The sequence below is a fragment of the Suricata suricatta genome, chromosome 8, assembly GCF_006229205.1.
Source record: "Suricata suricatta isolate VVHF042 chromosome 8, meerkat_22Aug2017_6uvM2_HiC, whole genome shotgun sequence".
NCBI lineage: Eukaryota > Metazoa > Chordata > Mammalia > Carnivora > Herpestidae > Suricata > Suricata suricatta.
The window spans coordinates 65,586,300-65,594,143 of NC_043707.1; the positions used below are offsets into that span (position 1 = coordinate 65,586,300).

Below are 7,844 nucleotides of genomic sequence, written 5' to 3' on the forward strand. Positions count from 1 at the left end.
GTCTCATCGATGATATCCCAACATGAGAATTTCTCAGTTAAGCATTTCTTATCTGCAGGAGATGTCCACTGCAATGTTGCTCAATTTTAAAAACATAAAATTTAAAATCATTAGCATGAGTTTTAATGTTCCCTTCTATATTATGGATACCAGTTTCAAGTGTAAGAGAAGAGCATTTAATTCATGCAGAGTTAACAAAATTACATGATTTATATATCATAGTTCATAGATGTGCATGTATTTTGTCCTTACCAGGACAATGAAAACACTACAAAATAAACCCGGTTGTTTTTACTTCCTTTCTTGTTATGCACACATTATATTAGCACTGTCTTCAGCTTACTGATGAGTGAGGAAGAACTGAAAGGAAAAGAACCATAGGTTGCTCTCTTTCACTTTCTTTCTATGTCATCATTTTCAGCATAAACGGTTAACTAACACAGGGAAGTAACATGAGTAAGAAAGGATAAGATGGGGTTCCTAAGTCATTTGTGTTTCTGAGGATGCCATTGCTTGCTTTCAGCCTTCAGAGTAAGTTCTAGTTTGAATGGAGAAGATGGCCGCTCAGGGCTCCACTTCGTGTTGGATGCAACATCTTGTACTTATCTTGTACTTGCTTTGCATCTTACTGACCTCCCAGGCTTTGTGGATCTCCACTGTAATTCTGTGTGCATAGGGTCAAATATAGTAAGTTATATGCAAACTCAGCAGCAAAGAACGGAGGAGAGTCTTATCTCTGCCCATGCCACATTATCCCACCAGTCTTTACTTACAAAATACAAGTTCAAAGATAAAATAATTAAAAATTTCCAAATGGAGACAACAGAGCATTAAAACAAATTGGGGGCACTTCTGAGCATGAGCCCTGAGTGACTGCACAGGTTGAATGCCCATGAAGCTGGCGTTGATTGAAATATTCTACTTCTAAATGATTTTAGATACATCTTTGGAAAAGCATTGCATCTGAGGGCATAAAATCTCCTGAGTTCTAGTCTTTTTTTTTTTTTTTTCCAGCTGAGTGACTTTGAGCAAACGGTATTTTAATCTTCAGGCTCTCAGAATTTAATTGGATGGTTTCATCTCTCCTTTATTCTGTCTTGACCTGAAAAAGCTAAAAGAGTGAATTAACTGTGTCCTTTTACTCAGCTTTTCCAGATTCAGTTTAAAGAAAAGTTTGGTAAAAGTGTATGCCATGCTTACTTGGATATTTAAGCATGAGTCTGAGCAGGCACAGATTGCCCTGTACAAAAGGTTTTAACCCCAAGAGGGCTGTGTTTGACTGGAGGAACAAGGGAGGGGGTAAGCGGTTAGACGCTGTGGGGGAATGGTTATGGTTCATTGGGACATGCATCTAGTCTGGATGTGCATAAGATAAACCAGGAGAGGTCCAAGAAAAATCTCATCAACCGCCAACCCTCTCCAGAATAAATACATGAAAAGGTAGTTTGTAAATTAAAATTGCAGATGTTCAATTATAAATTTTAAATGGCTTTTTATGCATAGCTAATTTAATGACTTTAATAAGGCCATTAATAATTAATGTCATCTATACAAATTGCCTAATAGAAATATTCAAGTAAGTTATTTATAATGCTATTTAACCAGAAAAATACTTTCTTTTTTTTTTTAATGTTTTATTTATTTTTAATACAGAGAGAGACAGAGCATGAGAGGGGGAGGGGCAGAGAGAGAAGGAGACACAGAACTGGAAGCAGGCTCCAGGCTCTGAGCTAGCTGTTAGCACAGAGCCTGACGCGGGGCTCGAATCCACGAACGTGTGATCTGACCTGAGCCGAAGCCGGAGGCTTAACCTACTGAGCCACCCAGGCGCCCCCAGAAAAATACTTTCATCAGCGTTCATGTAATTAAAGCACAGAACACTTTTAAGTTATTTTATAACTATTACAACAATAGGAACTCAAAATGTTTATTGAATGTAGAATTGAATGAAAGAATTCTGTTTTGAAGAAAAGTTGTTTAAGCCTGGGTGATGGTCCCCGAGGTGCCACTGAATGCAGTAAATTCTACTATCCATTATTTTATTAGTAAGAAATGCCTATTACTGACATTTCCCTTTTTTAAAAAGTTTATTTAATGCTTATTTATTTTTGAAGGAGAGAGAGACAGAGTTTAAGTGGGGAGGAGCAGAGAGAGAGGAAGACAAAGAATCTGAAGCAAACTCCAGGCTCTGAGCTGTCCGCACAGAGCCTGACATGGGGCTTGAACCTGTGAACCACAAGATCATGACCTAATCTGAACTCAGACGCTTAAGTGACTGAGACACCGAGGCACCCTAACACTTCCTTCCCTTCTTAACCTACTATGTAATGATTATGGAGTTTCATATATAGCCCTGGGACTGAAGCAGTAATTCAAAATTTTTAAATGATGATATTACATTCAATTTTATTTTAATAACATTATATTTCAGTCCTTTGGAGATTTTTAAAACTTTTCTAGTAAGACTAAATTTATTCAACACCCTAGTAAAACTTTTATTATAAGTATCCAACAGTATAAAAAGTACAAAACATATCTGTAGATTTCTAATATATTAATATAAAGTACACAACTATATACAGTACATCCTACAGGCAAAGAGATAGAAGGGGAAAAAGAAGCCTGTGGTTGAGGTCTACTAATAAATACAGAAGTAGAAATGATCCGTAGTATGGTATATTCTACCACCAATACTGCAGCCAAAATATACCAAAAAAAAAAAAAAACCCCAAACCCATTTCAAAATAAGTCAGGAGGAAGATGATAATGGCTGGGACTCTTGGAATCCATCTCGAAGGCTCTGGGAGAGCCAACCCGATGCACTGCGTGGTCTATGTATATGGTGGCTCATGATTTTTGCCATAAGGAAGGAAATACAAATTTAAGTTTGGATTAAAAATTATAAAACTACAGGGTGTCTGTAAAAAGCAGCTCACTTCTTATTGTTATTCATACTACACAATTTTACAAATCCAGTTTTAAAAATAAGCACTGAGTCGTGGTACTATAAGGTAGGCAAATGACCTCCCTCATTATGAAAAGTCTGAACTGGTGAAATGATTTTTCTGAATGTTCAGAAAAGAGGCAATGAGAGTACTTTGGTCTGGGTTCAAGTAAAAGGCTTTCAAATGAAGATTTTAGAACTGAAGAACTCTCAGTGCTTTGAAGATTTAATTTGCAGAACGTATTTAGAGTGCATGTGGTGTTTGATTATCAATATATACTCTGACCAAATGTAAGTATTTTGTTTACTTAGTTTCTAGAGTAAGATTTCCAGACTCTTCTATATATCATCAAAAACATATTACTGCTTCTTAAAAAAACTTGTTTCATCTTGTCAAACAAATCTAATTAATTTATTGTTTTTCTAGCTTCCTGCCCTTTTAAGGTTATAAATTCACTTTTGTTGCCTTCCTGTGTCACAAGTCCTGCTATCAAAACAACATCCTTCTAAAAAAACCCTGAATGATGCAAGTGTAAATTTTATCCCTGTGCAGATGGTTGATATACTACCTTTTGGTAAAGGAAGGTGAAGGCAGGGGAAACACAATCCCAGACCAATTTTCATGGCATTGTTCAAGTATAGAATAGAGAGCCCACCTGGGATCTTCTTCTACATTAAGAATACTCAGTGCATGAAAAGATGCACTAACTTGACCTTTTAAAATAATGATGCAGTCAGTTGAGCATCTGACTCTTGATTTTGGCTCAGGACATGATCTCACTGTTACGAGATGGAGCCCCACATGCACTATCAGTGCAGAGCCTGCTTGGGATTCTCTCTCTTCTCTCTTTGCCCTGCCTTCCTCCTCTTGCTCTCTCTCATACTAAACCAGTAAACTTTAAAATAAAATAATGATGCATTTAGCTGTTATAATTTTTAAGTTAAAATTTTTTAATGTTTATTTTTGAGAGAGAGAGAGAGAGAGAGAGAGAGAGAGAGAGAGAGAATGAGTGGTGAAGGGGCAGAAAGAGAGGGAGACAGAGAATCCAAAGCAGGCTCCATGCTGTCAGCACAAAGCTGGACTCAAACTCACAAACCACGAGACCATGACCTGAGCTAAAGTCAGATGCCTAACTGACTAAGGTGCCCAGGCACTCCTAGCTATTATGTTTTATAAAGAAACTATATAACTATATAACTAATTCCAGAAAGAAAAATTTTAAACTTCCCTTTTGATTAAACTTCCTGGGCATTAAACTATGGAAATCAAAGCTTTTCCTGTACCAACTTTTCATTTCCTTTATTTGATTTCCATAAATTCCCATGGTATTGGAGTCTGTATCCAGGGTACACCTTTATCATAGATGACATTAATCCAAGCTTTATCTAAAAGATTCTTTATTTAAAGAAAATAAGTCTGTTAGTAATCTAAGGATCTGTCAATGATCATTGCCAGCATTGACTATCTGTGAACTGGGAAGCTACACTGGGAAAAGTGTTACTTCCTTTTATATGAACCAGGCTGATAGATCAAGGAAATGCTATTGCTGTAATGTTTCTTGATTAGAGCAGGGCAGTTGACAAAAATTTCTCACGGTCCCCTTTAAATTGTTGAAGTGTAGGTAGCATGATGGTATTATAAGTGTCTTCATAGATGATGGGACATTGTACCCAACGGGTATTCTTTACCAGTCTGGAGGGAATTTTCTAGGAGAGTATCTGGGCCAGTTCTTTGAGTTGCTTACCTCAAGATTTACAGCAATGATTTAAGATCATTTTTATTTTATTTTACTTTTAAGATTTTTAAATGCTTAATGTTTATTTATTTTTGAGAGAGAGACAGAGACAGAGAACGACAGACAGAGACATAGAGTCTGAGCAGGTGAGGAGCAGAGAGAGAAGGAGACACAGAATCCAAAGCAGGCTCCAGGCTCTCAACTGTCAGCACAGAGCCTGATGTGGGGCTTGAATCCATGAACCGTGACATCATGACCTGAGCTGAAGCTGGACACTTATTCAATTGAGCCACCCAGGCGCCCCTTATTTTTAAGTTTTATTTAAGTAATCTCTTCACTAGCTTGAGGGTCACACTCACAACTCCGAGATCAAGAGTCACATGCTCTTCTGACTGAGCCAGCCAGGCACCCCTAAGGTCATAATTTTCAAGATTTTTTTAAGTTTTATTTTTTAATTCTGTTTTTAAAAGTAGGCTCCATGCCCAACATGGGGCTCGATCTCACCACCCTGAGATTCCACGTCACATGCTCAGTTGATGGAGCTAGCCAGAGGGGGACCTGCGTGGCTCAGTTGCCTAAGATGGAGCCAGCCAGGTGTGCTAAACTCCCCCCCCAGGGGTCTTTTAAAGCATAACTCCACTCAAATAAAATATTTACAGAAGACAAATATATAAAATAGATGAAAAGAGAATGGCTTTGGTGAAGGTGAGAAGTAAACAAAGACACTTCCACACACCTATCTTTCCAGAGCTCAGTTAATTAACCTAGGTTAATAATGAGTTTTTTGGAACTCATGCTGTGTCATTGTGCTAACTCTGTAAATGTTATCTCATAAAATCATCATCCCACCTTTCTATGAGAAAGAATCTCTTATTAGCCCCATTTTACAGATAAAGAAACTAAAAGTCAGAGCTGTTGTTCATTGTTAAGTTAATTAATGGTCACACAGTGGTAAATAATGGAGCTGAGCCTTGACACCAGGCTTCCTGACTCCAAAGCTCAGGCTTTAATTGCCACAGTATTTGGCTTAGGAATGCATGCACATTACAGGTATCAAACGTTGGGCAGTACAGGGAGGTGAGAGGAACAGTACTGGCAATGGGCTCACTCAGAGCAGCCCAAACCCCAAAGCACCCCATCCAGCAAAAGCACACCTGATTCATCTAGATCTGCTTTCTTATCTCTTACCTCCATCTCCTTTCTCCTCTGCCTGTCCTCCTTTCCCATCTATTCATCTGTGGCTTCTCTTAGTCTGCAGCATCCCTTGATCAAATTTGGCACCTTGTGGTTAAACACAAGTCTTTGCCCTATGATTTTCCCACTGCTTCTCTGACTGAATCTGACACTTACTTCTGCTTTCTAGGAGCCCAGACATCTGTTTTCAGTTTTATGATGCCCCAGGTGTGGCGACCAAAATGCCAGATGTGGGGAAACTGTTGGTACTGGGAAAATTAAGAGAGTGAACATCAAATGCATTCTGTTTCTTTTATTTAGAACAAAAACACAAGTCACTTGCATTTTGTGGTGAAAACAAGTGCTCTGGTTCCCATACTTACATGTGAACTTCTTTTTTCCTAAAAATTACTACCTTGAGCAAAAGTGTTTCAACATTGCTTTGAAAGAAAAGAAGTTATTTATTTCCTACTAGTCATTAAAGAAATACTTGTAAGAAATGTGAGAAGCTTAATTGCATATTTCTCTCTCTTTCCATCGCCTAGTAAACACCTCAAATGCAATAGGCAATTAATATTTGTGTAGAATTGAATGTATAGAGGGAATCTTTCTGTAACCACCAATAAAAATGCATATAAAGAAAAATATTTGATCTTTCAAAGAGAATTAGAAAAAATACCTTCACTCTGATTCTCACAAAGTTCTCTCCATTATGTGATCCAAATGAACTATGAGTTCAAAGAATCTGGTTTGCTGCAGGAGACTGGCCTTGGCTCTTTTCATTTCAGCCTCCTAGAAAGGAGAACTGCAGGGGCCTGAGAAGATGAGGCGCCTGCACAGCACCTGCACGGCACCTGCCTGCATCTTGCCCAGACCTCACTATCACTCAGAACTTTCAGTCAAGAAGCCAAAGAGCTTCTTTGGCCCTTGTGTCCACCATGACATCAAATATTTCTATAATTGCATAGGCCCAGGGAAGTGCCTGCCTCTCTGGACAGCTGTTAGAGTAAGGAAGCACTATCCATTTGCTTCCCAAAACCCCAGCTTTGATACTTTCTGTTGGGGTTTCAGTTGCATAATCAGTAACGTTTTCTAGAGGCTGGAGCTAAGTTAGAGAAAGACACAAGAAGTCGGAGATCAAAATATCACCTCAGCTCTCAGCATGGATCCACTGTGCTGGTGAAGTCTGTGAGCCAGAGCTTAAGCCCGTAATAATAAATGCCCTTGCTTTTGCATGCATAAAAAAAAAATCACCTCAATTACTGACAAAGGCAGATTGGAGATGTAGTTTAGCAGCAAAACTGGACAAACTGCCTTACCCACTCACAGGCAGAACTGGGTGACCCTATGGTATCCCTGTTTAATTCACAGCATAGAGGAACAGCCTTATGTCTCCTAATTTATCAGAAGTTACCAAAAACTCTGTATTAAACAATTCAAAGAGAGTTAGGGAGGAGCCAAGATGGCGGAGAGGAAGGGAACTCTGTAAACTTCCTCTGCCCCATCAATCGAACTGAGAAGGACATTACCCTCATCTTCAAGTGGAAGGAGAAAATACAGACTCCAGAAGGAAGAGAACCTGAAGGATACCTGAGTGAGTGAGTGCGAACTGGGGAGATTGGAAAACGGGCCAGCCCGAGACGGGCAGGGGAGGTGGCAGCCCCAGCCCAACGCGGGGCAAGCGCGCGGAGCCCAAGAAACAAAAGGAAGAGACAGAAATACTAAACACATTCATAGTACTGTCTCTGGGGAAAAGGTAAAGAACGCTTAACCGTGCTTGGAGAGAGAAGCTCACTCCATAGATAACTGCTGGGTAGCCTAAATCCCAAACCCAGGTGTCACAAGGGAAGGAACAGCTTCCAGAACTGCACCATCTTGGCAGGGAGTCAGCGGCCCCAGCAGCGACAGCGTCAGGGGAGCTCACTTCAACCTCCGTTTTGGGAGTAGGAGCACGCACCTCTTTTCCACGCGCATCTTGCCCCCAGCATTGG

General features: G+C 39.5%; 1 long non-coding RNA gene across 1 annotated transcript in view; it reads right to left on the reverse strand.

Annotated features, from left to right (window-relative positions):
• Positions 1-276: 276 nt before the first annotated feature.
• Positions 277-7,844, reverse strand: part of LOC115300009 — a 22,393-nt gene continuing 14,825 nt past the window's right edge. The window contains exon 3 of the long non-coding RNA XR_003912459.1: positions 277-664. This is a non-coding gene — a long non-coding RNA (uncharacterized LOC115300009). The remainder of the gene's footprint in view (positions 665-7,844) is intronic.